The following is an 18,594-nucleotide window of genomic DNA, read 5'->3' as shown; positions in this document are numbered from 1 at the left end:
TCGAGTGAAACGTGCATTTTAAAAACAACCTCTGAAGGATCACAGGAAGATGGCAAGGACATTTTTATGTCTTAGCCTAGCTCCTGGATAGAAAAAAAGAGTCATTCCTGATTTATTTTAAGCCAGGTCTATGAATCACAAGGGTAGTGTTTAGAATTTATACTAGATTCTTGTCCTGAGAGATGCCAAATTAAGAAATTAATATAAAATTCAGTCCCACGCTGCTGATATTTTGAGTGACAGAAACAAATATAAAACCATTCTTCAGAATTAAAGCCTCAACCTTGTCTGCACTTATCTTTCACAGATAAAAGTATATTAAAGATTAAATAAGTTAAATAATACAGGGAAGCTTCTACCATATGCAGGAGTCAGCAGATGCTCCAAACATCAGGGAATTGGACTAAGAGTTTCAGATTATTGAACAATCTGAGAGGTATGTCTGAAATGATTAAATACATGACAGAAAAAATTAAAAATATACAAGAACAAGATGCTACAAAAAGTCTAAGCAGTTTCTAAAAGGAATTATTGATAGGTTAAGGCTATGGTTTTTCCAGTAGTCATGTACAGATGTGAGAGTTGGACTATAAAGAAAGCTGAACACCGAAGAATTGATGCTTTTGAACTGTGGTGTTGGAGAAGACTCTTGAGAGTCCCTTGGACTGCCAGGAGATCCAATCAGTCCATCCTAAAGGAAATCAGTCCTGAATGTTCATTGCAAGGACTGATGTTGAAGCTGAAACTCCAATACTTTGGCCACCTGATGCAAAGAACTGACTCATTTGAAAGAGACCCTGACACTGGGAAAGACTGAAGGCAGGAGGAGAAGGGAATGACAGAGGATGAGATGGTTGGATGGCATCACCGACTCAACGGATGTGAATTTGAGTCAACTCCGGGAGCTGGTGATGGACAGGAAGGCCTGGCGTGCTGCAGTCCATGGGGTTGCAAAGAGTCTGACATGACTGAGTGACTGATCTGAACTGAAAAACTATAAATAGAAATAATTAGATAAAACTTAATAGTTGGGTTAAATAAGGATGTCCTCTTCAACCAAAGAGAAAATTGTAGTTTTTTTTTTAATTGAAGGAGTTTTGACTTACTATGTTTTGTTAGTTTCATGTGTACAGCAAAGTAACTTAGTTATCTATACCCATCCATCTACTCTTTTTCAGATTCTTTTCTATTATAGGTTATCCCAAAACATAGAATTTACTTCCCTGTGCACAGGGATGGCGGAGCCTGGTGGGCTGCCATCTGTGGGGTCGCACAGAGTCGGACACGACTGAAGTGACTTAGCAGCTATACAGTTGACCCTTTTTGTTTGTCTACTTTCTATATAGTAGTGTGTGTTTACTAATTCCAGGCTCCTAATTTATCCCTCTCCTACCCTCTTTGCCCTTTGGTAACCATAAATTTGCTTTCTGTGTCTGTGAGTCTATTCCTGTTTTGTAAATAAGCTTATTTGTACCATTTTTTAAGATTCTGTCTGTAAGAGATATCACACAATATTTGTCTTTCTATATATGACTTACTGCACTTAGTGTGATAATCTCTAGATCCATCTGTGTGGCTTCAAATGGCCTCACTTCGTTCTTTTTGATGACTGAGTTACATTCCATTGTATATAGGCACCACATTTTCTTCATTCATTCATCTGCTAATGGGCATTTAGGATGCTTCTATGTCTTGGCTATTGTAAATAGTGCTGCTATGGACATTGGGCTGCATGCATCTATTTGAATTAGAGTTTTCATCTTTTCTGGTATGCATGCATGCTTTGTTGTGTCTGACTCTTTGTAACCCTAAGGACTGTAGCCCACCAAGCTCCTCTGTCTATGGGATTCTCCAGGCAAGAATACTGGAGTGTGTTGCCATGCCCTCCTCCAGGGGTTCTTCTAGAACCAGAAATCGAAACCAGGTCTCCTATGACTCCTGCCTTTGCAGGTGAATTTTTCACCACTGAACCAGATGGGAAGCCCTCATCTTTTCTGAATATATGCTTAGGAGTGGGGTTGCTGGATCATATGGTATTTGGTTGGCAAAAAAGTTCATTCAGATTTTTCCATAAGATGTTGCAGAAAAAACCAAACAAAATTTTTAGCCAACTTTATAACCTTATATTTATAAGGTTATATTTATAAGGCAAAATTTATAAGGTTACATTTACTTCAAAAGGAAAGCAAAACAGGGATTGTCTCTTGCTATGTGGGAGTTTTCTCCTAACTACAGCTTCAATGACTCACTGATGAGAACATTTTCATAGAACTGTACCAAGTCAGCTTTCCAATTCCATTCATGTACTTTGAATGAGATCACGTTGTATTTGAAAAGAAGCAGGGATTTGTAGAACCCAGAATCTATGGCAGCTTTGAGTAAGACAAAAATGTCATACAGGATGAGAAGGGAGAGGTGTGATGAAATTACTTCCCCACATTTGTGACAGGCTATACTAGGCACTTTATGGACTTTAATACTCCTAATGTTATGTGATATAGATTATACATTCTAGGGGTGAGTATATTCAAGGTTATAGTGAATTATAAGATTGGATTCAAATTTTGAACTGTAAAACCCTAAAACTGTTTTCTTAACACTACATAAAGCTTACACATAACCCTCCAAAGTAAAGTGGAGAGCTGTACACTGCTTCAAGAATTGGCGTGTTACCAAATAGTGGTGTCAACTGCAGTACTGATTAAACAAACTTGATAAGCCTTGTCTGCTTTAAAATTTGCCTTGATGCAAAGTCATCAAAGGAAAAAGCTCTACAGAAACTCAAAGATTTCCTTTTTTAAGGTGACGTGGAAGGGCTATATACAGTAAAACAACTGTAGACTTTACAATTTATGTTTTGTTGGAACATAATGGGGGCCGAGGGAGTTTAAAAGTCTCTAGGAAAGTAAAAGTTAACCTTGCTTTATGTACTAAATGCACTACACTGGGTAAAAAGCTAATATTTGAATATGAAATCTCTTTTGACATAAGTTGAAGCTTTGCTCCTATTTAGAAAGCACACAGCTAAAATTCAAAGTCTTGAATACAAGACCTAATAAAAACAACTCTTAAGCATCCTAACAGTCCCTTCAGAGGAGCATGTTGTCTGTAAATAATGCACTCTCAAATGAATTTAATTCTCTGAGCAATCTTCTGTGAGCAGTTGGCTCAGAGGGTAATTAATTCACCTGATCTTGCCGAGTTCAGTGAAAGCATAGCTATCAGAACAGACACTGCCTCCCACAATGGAAATGGCAAGAGGAACTGGCAAGCGGAAGCTTCCAGCCCAGATGTGGCATGCCCTCTTCTGCAACTTCCTCAGTGACATGAAAGGTGAGAAAATGGCAGAGGGCAGCCCATTTGACACTTCCTCACATGCTTAGTTTTCTCTTGCTTTTAACCATGTACTATCTTTCTCTCTGCACAGTCACTCCTTAGCGGTTTTTGTCTCTCCATTTCTCTTTTACCTTGTCTCCTCCTCCCCTCTTCTTTCCTTCTTTCTAGGCCAACTTTGGTTCTATTGATGAGATTTCTCAATATAGGTATGACATTAGATATTTATTAACTATGTTGATTATAATCCCACTCTAAAACCAATTACCAAAAACTCAGAGGCTGGAATTTCTTCAAGACGTTTCTTTATTAGGCTCACTTTTTCAGAGATAGAATGAACCATAATTTTCATTCATTCACTCAACAAATAATTTATTCCACATCAGGCACTGAAATAGAGAAGTAAAAATAAAGAAAACAAAAATACATATACACATTCACAGAGCTTTCATTCTTGGCTGGAGATGGAGAGATATATATAATTTAAAAAGTAAATTATATAGTGTGTTGTGGGTAGTAAATGCTGTGGGAAAATAGAGGAGGGGAAGAAGGATGAGAATGCTGTAAGGCTGCAATTTTAAAAGAGATTTCAGGCGTTGCTGAAATGGTAACATTTGAACAAAAAATTGATGGAAGAGGAGGTAAAAGAGTAAGTTGTATGTCTCTCTGGGAAGATTTTTAGAGGAAACAATTGCAAACTCCCTGAGGTGGGAGAACTCAAAATATTTGATGAAAAGCAAAGAAGTCTGTCCATATAGTCAGAGTGGAGTGAACAGGTCTGACTTTTCCTGCAAAGTTGCCATTGACCTTTAAAGTATAATTCCTCGGGTGTCCAATAGCCATTTCTTAATACTGATGACTGATTAATTGATTCTAAAGAGATTCCTAGATGATCTCTTACAAGATCGAAAAGTACACAGGCTGCTAAAACCAAAAGGAGCAATTGGCAGTGTTGTGATATCATAGAAGGTTTAAGCAAGTGAACACATCAGGCTGATCATCAGCCTTTTATCAAATGTTTGTTCATCATTTCATTGAAACCAGGGTATATATAATACCCCATACCACTAGTGGACGAAAAGCAGGGAAATTAGCAGACTTATCAAGGTAAAGAACACATTTCCTCTATTGCACACATTCTCTGTTCTCCTTTTCAAACCACTTTCAGCCAGTATCTCCAACCTCATTGAGAAGGTCACAGCCGTCTGACCTTGCTTCCTTACTGTCACCCCTGCTGTATCTGTTCCCAAAGGCGTTTATTCCTTCTCACATGACCAGCCTTTGTGTTGCTCTCCAACTTCTGCTACTCTCCAAAGAAGCTGCTGATTTTCCCATTTGATGAAATCCCTTCTTCTGTTTTCAAATGACAGCAGTTTTTTGTTTGTTTGTTTGTTTGTGTTGCTTACTGTTGGATACTTCATACCTGGCACTTCCTGGTACCAAGTAAACATTTCAGAAATATTTGTGAGTTGAAAGAATGGTAGTTATCCCTTGTCTTAAAGTGAAAATAATTCCCTTTGATTATTTAATTATTTGTGGATGAGGAGCTCCTTTTCCTTTGTCCATCTCTCTCCTAAAACCTACTTTTCTCTTTTCCTAAAGAGCAAACCTTCCTAATACCCTAAACCTCAAAGTTGTGCATGTGTCAGTTACCTGTCTGTGTCTTCCTCAATCAAAACCCCATTCCTTCAATGAGGGCACTTCTTTGCAAAAAAAAAAAAGGGGGGGGGAGGAAAATAATCTATTGAAGTCATTTACTTTGTTCCAATAATTACATCAGAACCCTCCTTGGGGTGTCTGAATTTTCATGAGAGGAAACCTGTACTTCTACATGATATTTGGTTTCAGGAATATCATGGCAGAAAAGTTGCCAGTGATTTTAAAAGAATTCAGGTAGTTTGAGAAAATTATCGTCTGCTTCCTTTTATGAGAGAGATTCCCTTAGAACTGTGTTTTTGTTTTTTTGTGTGTGAACCTGTGTTTTGCCCCTTTAAAACCTTCTAAGTGTGCTGTCTGTTGGTTTCATCATGGTTATTTTCAAACATCCTTTCTGAGATGTTTCTCTTGCAGGTGAGGCATTTCTGAGTGACATTTCCCATCAGGACTGCAGGTACATCTGACCGACCTCCCTGATTGTCCCACGTCAACAAAGGCCAGACCAGGCTCTGTGATCATGGGGCAGCAGGCATTCCTAGCCAGTGAGATTAGTTCTGTTTCACTCAGCATGCTCTTCAGCTAAAAACTCTTATTTTAAGGGCCATTCAAGGAGCAGAAGATATAAGTATGGAAGTGTACCTTGGCAAATCAGCAATCCTATTATTTGGGAGAGAACCATTTTCAGTGATTTTGGAATCAGAACAAGATACATCTGTATTGAAGGACCTGACATGTCTGAGATAACTGCATTGGCTCTCTAAAAAGTGGAAACATTCACGAAATAAGGCCGGGTGGATAGGAAATATAGACACTTTCAAATTACTTTAACTTCTCTGGTTTCTTGCCAGATTGATTTCTTTCATTAGGGGAAGTTCCATCTACATACCATTCTAGCCTCAGGAGGTCGGAGACTGATTTAGTGGTCTTAATTTAAGAGCATCCTGAATTTTCAGGAATTTATTGTTTAATATTTGAATGCCCATATGTGACATTTGGATTAATCGACTTGATTTGGGTATAAGTCCTTTGTGAGTTATGCCTCAAGTGGAATTTGAAGCACAGTTTCCAATTAGTGGTGCCACCATCTTGGACATCCAGCCTAGAGGTAACAGATTTGAACACTATTTTCAGCACAGTCTCGATTTAAGGCTCTCAGTAGCTTCCTGTTTGCTATTTTCTCTCCCTTAACCTCCATAGCCTCACATCGGGACCAGAGACCAAAGGCTTCCTGACCGCTTTTCTGACCTCATCTCTTTTTATTCTCTGGCCAACACCTTTAATAGAGGCACGACTGCTCTATCCCTACCTCCAGGAGGGGAAGTTTGGAAGGATGGGGGAATTTACTATCACTCGGGGACAGGACCAGCACTTGATGGGTGGCATTTAGGGATGAAAAGAGTCCTGCAATGTGCGGCAGTCCTATAAATAAAGAACTGTTCCCAGTGCCGAAAGGACTCTCATTGATAAATGCCATTTTTAAAAATTTCTATCTCCCCCTGTCACCTCCGCCTCTTTATAATTATCTTGCTGCCCTTGCTCATATTCTTTTTCTACCTTCTTCATATGTACTAATGCTTACCCTCTCTTCTTTATACCTGTCTCACCTGAGATGTCCACTTGGTACTGTCTCTCTGAATCCCCTCGGATTCTATCCATAAAGGCCCAGCATTGTTTCTACATCCTCCTCGAAACCTTACCCAATCATGCCACTCTGAGCAACCTCTCAACACCATAAATTCCTTCCCCATCTATTTTATGCAGCACCCCGAGGAGAATCAAGCTCATTTTTTTTTAAACCTTTTATGTGTGCCTGTTCTTCCTCTCTAAGCTCCTTGAGAGCAATCTTGTGTCTTACACTTTTCCGTCTTTGATTTCATCTATTTCTCTAGCCTCCTCTGCACCAGCCAATTAGGTGTTCAGTTGAGTTCAGTCGCTCATGTCCGACTGTTTGTGACCCCATGGACTGCAGCACGCCAGGCCTCCCTGTCCATCACCAGCTCCCAGAGTTTACTCAAACTCATGTCCATTGAGTCGGTGATGCCATCCAACCATCTCATCCTCTGTCATCCCCTTCTCCTCCTGCCTTCAATCTTTCCCAGCATCAGGGTCTCTTTCAAATGAGTCAGTTCTTTGCATCAGGTGTCCAAAGTATTGGAATTTCAGCTTCAACATCAGTCTTTCCAATGAATACTCAGAACTGATTTCCTTTAGGATGCACTGGTTGGATCTCCTTGCAGTCCAAGGGACTCTCAAGAGTCTTCTCCAACACTACAGTTCAAAAGCATCAATTCTTCGGCGCTCAGCTTTCTTTGTAGTCCAACTCTCACATCCGTACATGACCACTGGAAAAACCATAGTCAGTTAGGTGTACTTTCTCCCAAACACACTGTGGCAGAGACTGCTTTGTGGTGGTCACAGTCACAGCCATGTCCTCCTGGACACATCACATTTCCTCCCTTGCAGTTAGGTGTGATGTTTGGACTGAGTTCTAACCAAAGGAATGTGGGTGAAAGTGAGGTGTATCTGTCACACTTATGTCTGCTCTGTTAACATTTTCCATATTCAGTCAGTCCTCCTCACTCCTCTTTCCCACCCATCAGCTAAAGGTAGAGAACTCTACATACCTAGGAACAGAACCACAAGATGAAGAGTCAGGTCCTCAAATAACTGGACAGAAGCTCCCTCAACTCACTGGGAACCTCTGAGTTTGACTCTATACGAAAAAGGAATAAACTTTAATTTTGTTTAGCCACTGAGATTGTTGCACATTCATTATAGTAGCGAACATTATTGTATAACCCACCTGCCATCTGCTTTCTTATCTACATGAGTTTATTTGCATGGTTACCTTTGCTTGGAATGAGTTTCCTCTTCGTATTTTAAACTTTTATGCTTTGTCTGATACCTGGACCATTCCTGCCACCTCCATGGGGCTTTCTACAATTTCACCAATCCAGAGTGACTTCCTCCTCCTCCTTTCTTAAAAGTCACACAAACTGCTTTACCACCCACTCAACAAATACTATGATACTGCACATATTTTTATTTAGTTTTAATGTGTATATCCTATCTTCTCTGATAATTTTTAAGATCTTTCAATGGTAGTACCTTTGTCCTGTGCTTCACAGTATTGGGGATGTTATAGGAGCCCAGGAAATAATTGTAAAATGAATGAATTTTGTTACATCTCATCCTTTCTTATTGATACATCTTACACTGTAATAGTTTGCTCCTTCCACAAGGGATTTTGATGGCATTTCTTGTTTCTCTGCCTGACTCTCAGAAATGCTGTCAAAAGAAAATCACACCTTCCCAGTATTCCTTCTCTTTCACACAGTTCACTTTAGTGCCACTTACTTGTTTGTGTTTAATACATGCTAGTTTTGCATTGGAGAAGGAAATGGCAACCCACTCCAGTGTTCTTGCCTGGAGAATCCCAGGGACAGGGGAGCCTGGTGGGCTGCCGTCTCTGGGGTTGCATAGAGTCGGACATGACTGAAGTGACTTAGCAGCAGCAGCAGCAGCAGCAGTTGAGTAAATGATTCTAATTCTTTTCTCTGTATACAGGAAAAATATAGGTAAAGCATCTTAATTCTCCAGTTTGGGGAGATATCAAAACATTGTATCTGATTTCTATATTTTCTTTGTTATCATAGGAGTAATCACACAGGGCTGGCTGACTGTTGTGAATGAGGTCAGTCATGACTCTATCGACTTTTTGTCTAACAAAAGAACAGATTCTTCAGTCTGTGACTGTAGTGTGATCATCACTTATGCTAGTTTCATCTTTGAGTTAATGTATCCTTATGCGTATGGTACTTTTCAAATTGGTGGGGTAGTCCAGTGAGACTTTGCTTGCAGGGATTTGCTTGAGGGAAAGCCTACAGAGGCAGAGGACTTGCCAGAAATCAAAGGTATTGACTTTGCTCTTCTTTTCTTCCCCACTGGGACTTGAGACCTCTGTCAATAGTGGCCATAAAGAAGAGACCCACAAGTCAAGTGTCAGGAGGCCTGACTTACTCTTACAACTTGACTCTCAGCAACCCACTTCTTTCTGCACTGGAAAATGGGTCAATACTATTTGTCATATCTTTTTGGTGTCTTATTAGAGTCAATGAGGTAGTGTGCATATGTGTGTTCTGTCATGTCTGACTCTTCGTGACCCCATGGACTGCAGCCCACCAGGCTCCTCTGTCCATGGAATTTTCCAGGCAAGAAACCTGGAGTGGGTTGCCATTTTCTACTCCCAAGGATTTTTCCAACCCAGGGATCAAACCCACATCTCCTGAGTCTCCTGCATTGGCAGACGAGTTCTTTACCAGTGAGCCACCTGGGAAGGCCCGATATCGTAATATCAATTCCCATATAGGTAATTTCTGACTAATGGACAGATAATAGGCAAAAACTCCCATGACACATTGGTGTTGGAATCTGTTTGAATTGATATTGAACAGATGGCTTAAGTCTCTAGCTAGTCTCAGTTACGTGGATGTAGCAGGTGTAGCCCTAATTACAGGCCTCCATCCTTTGCTACGATCTCTGAGTTTCTTTAAATTCTGAAGGGGCAGATGTTAGTATAGGAGGGAGAAGGCTCCCGACTGGGAAATTCCTGAGCAGTAAAATGAGAAATTTCTTTCAATGAGGAGGTGAGCAAGCAGCTAAGCCAAGCCTCCAATGGCTGGTCCAATCAGGGAGAGTCGTGGAGGAAAGAGACCCATAATGGTAGAGGAAACGATCAGTGATGGGGGGTAGGAAACATCCGAGCCTCCAGGCAAGGTTATACAGATTTATTAACTAATTAGAGTTTTCATTTAAAGACCACCAGTACTTGTCCATAAACTCTCTCATTCACCAATTATTTAATAGGTCTACTCAACTTAAGTGCCTGCTTATTATGGACAATAACCAGACTTGTTTCATGTTGACACTGTGTGCATCAGGGGACAGAGGAAATGTCACAGACATACCTACTAGAGGATAGTTATCTGACATTGGTTTCTGTTTAGTTCTTTCTCTCTTGTCTCAGATTCTAGGATGTACTTTCATAGCTGCATTAGATATCCATCCCTTTATTCAGTCAATAATTATGTATTAGATACCCAGTACTATCCTAAGTGCTAGAGATATAGAAAAAGTTCATACCCTCATAGAGCTTACATTCTTGCAGCAGCAGAAAGAGTGCATGTGTGGATATATCTGATATGTATATGACTTTAAATATATAAAATTATATATATAAATACCAAAATACTTTCTGACTTCTTCCTACACCACTTCTCCCTCTCCTTTGCAAGTTCTTTCTCTTTTAGCTTTTCAAATATTGCTGTTCCCCAGGGGTTTATTCTCTGCTCTCTCACTTTCTCACCCTATCCACTGTTCCTGGGGTTTTCATCCAGTTATGGGGCTTAAACTATTGCACTTATGCAAATGTCACCTTAAACGGAGTAGTTTCTAAACTGAGCTTGCAAGACTCAACCTTCTCTAGGATCAATCTGCCTTTCTTTATTAATTCTGCTTCTTGGTTTGTGGAGCATTCCCCTGCCTTTCCACCCAGCCCCTTCACCTATCAGTCATTCATCCAGTCTTGGCGATTTTGCCCCTAAATAGGTTGTCTTTTCTCCTGGACTCTTACCTCAACTCCACACCTCTCATCCATGTATCCAAAGTATTCTCTTCATTCTCTCAAGGATCTTCCTATTCCAAAATGTGGTCATATCACTACTTTGCCATAAACTTCAAAGGGTTCCTATCACCTATAGTACACTGTTAGACTCCACAGGAAATCACACAGGACTTTCCCTGTGATGAACCTAGAGCAGTGACTGGTGTGTGGAAGACATATTCATGAATAACTGTTAATATAATTACAATATTCTAATGTAATAATTATAATTATATAATAAGTATCAATAGCTTTTGTTACGATAAAAGTATTTATAATGATAATTAGCATATTAGTGATAAAAAGACAACCCCCCTCCCCAAGCAGTCCCTCTCTACCTAACTGTCCATTATGTAATTCTAAAGTGCTCTGGCAAAGTGGACATGCCAGAAAAAATATGAGTTTTTCTACTTTGTAAGTTAGTTATAACTAGTTTTGATCATGTGAAAACATGAACAAGCCTGTAATGAAAAACAGAATGCAATCAGCCCCTGGCTGTGACATAAAGCTCCTGACCCAGTAATGAGAAAGGCCATAATTTTCCAATCATGCTGCCCAGTCTGCAGCATTGCCACAAGTTAAACAGATATCAAAACAGAGTGAAATTATTGACTCTGACGGGCTTTGTGTCCTAATAAATGCAATATCATATAGCAGAAAATGTTCCAGACAAGGAAAAATGTGGGAAGGAAACAGACACTTACTAAGCAGCTATTGTGCATTAAATGTTTTCTGTATACATGCCCATTTAAAGCTCATAAGTCTATCAATTAACAAACATTATCCTGCTTACTGCTGAGGCAAAGAGGCTTGTAAGTTGTGCTGTGTTATACAGCTAATGAAGTGACCCTGAGCAGACCACTTCACTTAAGCAGCTACTACGCTCTGTTAGCCTGATGTGTTCATACCACTCAAGTCAGTTTCTCAGGAAATTCCCATACCTGGCCATCTTCACTGTTAAAATTGTAATACAGGGTCTTGCCTTTTATCACTCCCCCCCCTGCTCAATTTGTAAATTCCACAGGGAGCTGTATCTATCTGGTTCACACCTTTGGGACCGAGAGCTAGCATAGCCCCTGGCTTCTAGTAGGTGCTCAGTAAATGCTTGTTTAATTAACTTTCTCATTTTTAAAAAGAGATACCTGGAGCATGGGACCTATAAAATTCCTGTCAGTTCTGTGTTGCTGGTGATAAGGTTCTGACCTGGCCAAGACAGAGACCTGAGAAGGACTTCGTATTTCCCAGCAGCTGATGTTGTAGGAAGAACATGAATGCAGATGCCCTGGGTGTTGGTTCTTGTCAGAAATTCTATCCAGGTCCAGACCTGTATAGGAAGTAGGGTTTAGTCTTCCTGAAAAAAGATGCACACAGTCCATTTTATTGTATAGAGTTTTACATGAATCACCACAAAGACACAGTTGGTGGAACTGAAACAGTAAATATGGAGAAGCCATGAAGATTAAAATAGAATAATAATGATTCTTGGTTTCTAGTTCCTGTCTACGACTTGCCCCTCAGGAGACAAGTCAGGACTGTTCACCATCTAATCCTAGAAGCTTAGCTGGATTCTAATCCTGGCTCTTGAAATTTCAGATTGCTGTTATTCAGTTGCCCAGTCATGTCCAACTCTTTGCGACCCCATGGACTGCAGCATGCCAGGACTCCCCGTCCCTCACCATCTCCCAGAGTTTGCCCAAGTGCATGTCCATTCGGTGATGTGAACTAGCCATCTCATCCTCTGATACCCTCTTCTTCTGCCCTCAATCTTTCCCAGCATCAGGGACTTTTCCAATGAGTCAGCTGTTCACATCAGATGACCAAAATATGGAGTTTCAGCTTTAGCGTCAGTCCTTCCAACGAGAATTCAGGGTTGATTTTCCTTAAGATTGAGTGGTTTGTTCTCCTTGCTGTCCAAGGGACTTTCAGGAGTCTTCTGCAGCACCATGGTTTGAAGGCATCAATTCTTCGGCCTTTCGCCTTCTTTATGGTCCAGCTCTCACAGCCCAAACACTCATGTTTAAAATGGAGGTAATGTATCTGTTAGATTGAAACATATAAAATTACCATTTTGGTGGGGCAAATGGGTCAGATATTGACAACTTCATATAACTCAACTTAATACATCATAGGATTGTTGTAGGTGAAATGAATAATGCATGTAGAGCACTTACCATAATGCCTGTCACAAAAGTACTCAATATACGCAAGCCATGATGATCATAATGATTTTTATCTGAGATGGCAACTGAGGTCTTACTGGACTCCTGCCTTTGGTTTAATTTTTCTAAGTGGTACCAATCAAATGACTAGCTTTATCTGACCATATTTTAAGGGTAAAGAGCAAGCAGGTAGTCCCTGAAGCCCACTCTTCCCAGTTTGTTGTCTTGGACATAATACTGGACAAGAATTACAGGGGTCCCAAATAGACATGTTCATGCTGCAAAGACCCTTGTGGACATATTCCCAGAGCTTCTCCATATACTGAGTGATCACCTTGAAGACTTGACCTCACACTGCCCACTTTGTGTTGCTGTGACCCCAACTGAGTCATTTAATATTTGAGTGTCATGTCATTTAATATTTGTTTCATTTTCTTTTTCTTTTTTGGATTTTATTTTATTTTTTTAATTTTTTAAAAATATAAATTTATTTATTTTAATTGGAGGTTAATTACTTTACAATATTGTATTGGTTTTGCCATACATCAACATGAACCCGCCACAGGTATACACATGTTCCCCATCCTGAACCCCACTCCATCCTCCCTCCCTGTACCATCCCTCTGGGTCGTCTCGGTGCACCAGACCCAAGGATCCAGTATCCTGCATCAAACCTGGACTGGCAATTCATTTCATATATGATATTATACATGTTTCAATGCCATTCTCCCAAATCATCCCACCCCCTCCCTCTCCCACAGAGTCCAAAAGATGTTTTACACATCTGTGTCTCATTTGCTGTCTCGCATACAGGGTTATCGTTACCCAACAAATACTCATTGAGTATTTCCTTGATTTTACTCATTTGAGTATTTCCTTGGTTTTAGGCAAAAATGTACTGCTTTCACAAACAAAACTTTACCCTCATGGTAATGTTGTCATTCATTATTAATTCATTCCATACATATTTATTGAACACTTAGTAGATGTCAAAGATTATATTAGTCAATGGATAAAATGGTGACTAAGTGAAAGATAGTTCCTGGGAGCTAAAACAGACATTAAAAACATACCCTTATACAAGTAAACGGGCTTCCCAGGTGGCTCAGTGGTAAGGAATCTGCCAGCCAAGGCAGGAGACACAGGAGACGTGGGTTTGATCTTTGGGTTGGGAAGATCCTCTGGAGGAAGAAATGGCAAGCCCCCTCCAGTATCCCATGGACAGAGGAACCTGGTGGGCTACAGTCCATGGGGTTGCAGAGTTGGACATGACTTAGCATTTGAGCATGGACATATGCATATACAAGTAAATATAAAATTTGAATTGTGTGAAGTACTATGAATGGTATCATGGTAGCAAGAAGTATAGAACTTTTTAAAAATTAATTTTTATTGGAGTATAGTTGCTTTTTGACATTGTGTTAGTTTCTACTGCACAGCAAAGTCAATCGGCTATACATGTACCCATTCTTTTTAGGATTTCCTTCCCATTTAGGTCACCAAAGAACACTGAGTAGAGTTCCTTGAGCTTCACAGTAGGTTCTCATTAGTTATTTATTTTATGCATAATATCAATAGTATATACATGTCAATCCCAATCTCCCAATTCATCCTACCTCCACTTCTCCCCACCCTGGTGTCCATACATTTGTTCTCTACATCTTTGTCTCTAATAAACACAGAGCTTTGACCTATTTGTATGAGGGCTTCTCAGGTGACTCAATGGTAAAGAATCTGCCTGCCAAGCAAGAGATGTTGGGTTTGACTCCTGCACTGGGAAGATTCCCTGGAGAAGGAAATGGCCATGTACTCCAGGATTCTTGCCTGGTAAATCCCATGGGCAAAGAAGCCTGGCAGGCTACAGTCCATGAGGTCGCAAAGAGTCAGACACAACTTAGCAACTAAACAACAACGGATGTAGGACAGATGCTGATGACTAGCACTCAACACCTTTGAAAGGATTAAATATAGATGTCTAGGACATGTGGTTCTGTGCCAGAATATAGGGATTAGAGAATGGAGTGTGGACCACTTGCATTCATAACTTGCCCCTCAACCAGATGCTCTTGGGTATGGTGCAACCTACACAGATGTGTGGGAAAGCCTGGATCAGGGGGCTTTCTGGAGGAAATACTGTTAGAACTCTTGTTACCTGAGATGTGTAGAAACTAACTGTAAATATGAGAAGATGTGTGTTTGTATTCAGTAGCGTTGAGAGTTGGAGTAGTGCTTGAGGCAAAGAAAATTGTGTGTGCAAAACCCTGTGGCAGGAAAAAACAGGATCCACTTAAAAAAAAAAGGCCAATGAAACTAGAGTTCATGGAGTAATGAAGGGCAAAGTGGCAAGCAAAACCCAAGAAATAAGCAGAGATCAGAATTTATGTGCCTTGCAAGAATATACAATGGAGAAAAGACAATCTCTTTAGCAAGTGGTGCTGGGAAAACTGGTCAACCACTTGTAAAAAAATGAGACTAGAACACTTACTAACACCATTCACAAAATAAACTCAAAAATGGATTAAAGATCTAAATGTAAGACCAGAAACTATAAAACTCCTAGAGGAAAACATAGACAAAACACTCTCTGACATACATCACAGCAGGATCCTCTATGACCCACCTCCCAGAGTAATGTAAATAAAAGCAAAAATAAATGGGACCTAATTAAACTTAAAAGCTTTTGCACAATGAAGGAAACTATAAGCAAGGTGAAGAGACAGCCTTCAGAATGGGAGAAAATAATAGCAAATGAAGCAACTGATAAAGAATTAATTTCCAAAATATACAAGCAGCTCATGCAGCTCAATACCAGAAAAATAAACGACCCAATCAAAAAATGGGCCAAGAACTAAACAGACAGTTCTCCAAAGAAGACATACAGATGGCTAACAAACACATGAAAAGATGCCCAACATCACTCATTATCGGAGAAATGCAAATCAAAACCACAGTGAGGTACCATCTCACACCGGTCAGAATGTGAAGCTCGCTCAGTCGTGTCCAACTCTTTGCGACCCCATGGACTGTAGCCTACCATGCTCCTCCATCCGTGGGATTCTCCAGGCAAGAATACTGGAGTGGGTTGCCATTTCCTTCTCCAGGAGATCTTCCCAACCCAGGGATCAAAGCCGGGTCTCCCACATTGCAGGCAGACACTTTACCATCTGAACCACCAGGGAAGCTCAAAATGTCTACAAACACTAAATGGTGGACAGGATGTGGAGAAAAGGGAACCCTCTTACACTGTTGGTGGGAATGCAAACTAGTATAGCCACTATGGAGAACAGTGTGGAGATTCCTTAAAAAAATGAAAATAGAACTGCCTTATGACCCAGAAATCCCACTGTTGGGCATACACACCGAGGAAACCAGAATTGAAAGAGACATGTGTACCCCAATGTTCATTGTAGCACTGTTTACAATAGTTAGGACATGGAAGCAACCTAGATGTCCATCAGCAGATAAATACATAAGAAAGCTGTGACATATACACAATGGAATATTACTCAGTTATTAAAAAGAATGCATTTGAATCAGTTCTAATGAGGTGGATGAAACTGGAGCCTATTATACAGAGTGAAGTAAGTTAGAAAGAAAGACGCCAATATAGTATATTAACACATATATATGGAATTTAGAAAGATGGTAATTATGACCCTATATGCGAGACAGCAAAGAGACATAGGTGTGAAGAACAGACTTTTGGACTCTGTAGGAGAAGGCGAGGGTGGGATGATTTAAGAGAATAACATTGAAACATGTGTATTACCATATATGAAATAGATCGCCAGTCTAGGTTCGATGTATGAGACAGGGCACTCAGGGCCAGTGAACTGGGACGACCCTGAGGGTTGGGATGAGGAGGGAGGTGGGAGGGGGGTTCAGGATGGGGGACACATGGACACCCATGGCTGATTCATGTAAATGTATGCCAAAAACCACTACAATATTGTAAAGTAATTTGCCTCCAATTAAAATAAATAATTTACCAAAAAAAAAAAACCTGTGGGCCTTGGAAGGGATTTTGGCCTCCATCACGAATGCAATGAAGAGTCATGTAACTGTTTTTAGTAGATGACAGTAACAGAATTACATTTTTGTTTTTCAGGATTATTTTGGATGTTAAGAGGAAAGTGGATTGGAGAAAGTTGGCAATGGTGCATACAGGGCAGTCAGGTTGGATGATGCTACAGGTGAGAAATGATAATAGCTTGTAATAGTGTGGCATTCAAGGAGATGGGAAAATTGTACATTTCAATAAATACTAGGAGGTGAACTTGATAGAGTTGCCGATTGATTGAATACTGGGGACACGGAGAGGAAACAGTCAAGGACAATGCCAAAGGTTTTGGCTTGCAGAATGGTATGGATGCTGAAGTCATATCTTGTGATAGAGAATCCTTGAAGAAGCCCGTGTTGGACAGGAGAGAGGCTTAAGTGGCATCCAAGTGGAATTATCAGATAGGTCATAAGACCTATCAGCAGAGGAGAGAGATGTGTCAAAGACAGACATTTCTGAGGTGACTTTACAAAAGTAGCAATTGAAATCATAGGCATGATTGAGATCACCGAGGTAAGAAACATAAATAAGGCTAGATGGCTTAGAAATGAGCCTGCAGGAATTCCAAACTTGCTGGCCAGGTGGGTGAAGATAAAAGTTCTTATATTCATTTTCCAGAAATTATGGTTCTGAAAATTTGAGTAATTTGCCCAAGGCAAGCAGCTAGCAAATGGTGAAGGTGGAATTTAAATCTGTATTCTTTATATTCCAGAACTCTCATTCACCTACTATATCACAGTTTTCAGTTTTTAAACAGTTTTTGAAAACTTTGAAGACTGTTCCCATCATTTGATTCAGCATTGAATAACTATTTTCTTCAATACAGCTTTCTTAAAAAGTAGCCTAAAAGAAACACATAGCTGAGAATGAGGAGAAAAAGGCAAAGTGGGTGCTCTAAAGAAGGATAAAAGCCAAACTCTACCAGCCCCCGGGAGCCAAGAATTCACCAGCCTAACATAATTAGGTGTTCGCTTAACACTCAGTGATTAAATGACTTGACACCAACTTCTTTATGAGGGAAAAAAAAATTAGTGTGAGGTTCAGCAGACACCTCCAGGCTCTTTCACAAACCCTACCATCATGGCTGGAGTCTGCTGCTGCCTGCTGCCTTAGTAACTGCACTCTTACACCTCCGTGGAACATGCTGGCACTCCCCTCTCCCTGTCTCAGGTCAAAAAGCTGAGACACAGGTCCCAGCAAGTTCTGGTTACGAGGTGCTGAACTGCTGCTGCGTCTGTTGTAGGCAGTGTCCCCTGGCAGTGGATGGCATGGGAATAAGTCCAAGAGTTTTGTGAAATAAGCTAGAACTTAAAAAATTTGGGGAAGAGCTTTCTAGGTCGATTCTGTCCTGAGATGACTGGGTGGCATTGGTTGCATCTTATAAATTCCTTTAGATTTCTCTCTCTTCATAATTAGAAGCCAGGAGGAGATTCTGACATGGAAACAGCCCTAAAAGGAAAACCAAAAAGAAGGGTTTAAATGACATGGCTCTGATAGGCCAGGAGGACTGAAAATTTCACTTTAATTTTTTAAGGGCATGAAAGTGATTCATGTAATCCAAATGCTAAGCAAACTCAAACAAAGTATTCTCACCTACCCAGTTCAGTTCAGTTCAGTCACTCAGTCATGTCTAACTTTTTGCAACCCCATGGACTGCATCACGCCAGGCTTCCCTGTCCATAACCAATACCCACTCACTTACATAAATGAAATTTAAGGTTTTA

This window comes from Bison bison, unplaced genomic scaffold (assembly GCF_000754665.1).
Source record: "Bison bison bison isolate TAMUID 2011002044 unplaced genomic scaffold, Bison_UMD1.0 scf7180017864289, whole genome shotgun sequence".
NCBI lineage: Eukaryota > Metazoa > Chordata > Mammalia > Artiodactyla > Bovidae > Bison > Bison bison.
This window is presented reverse-complemented; position numbering follows the sequence as displayed.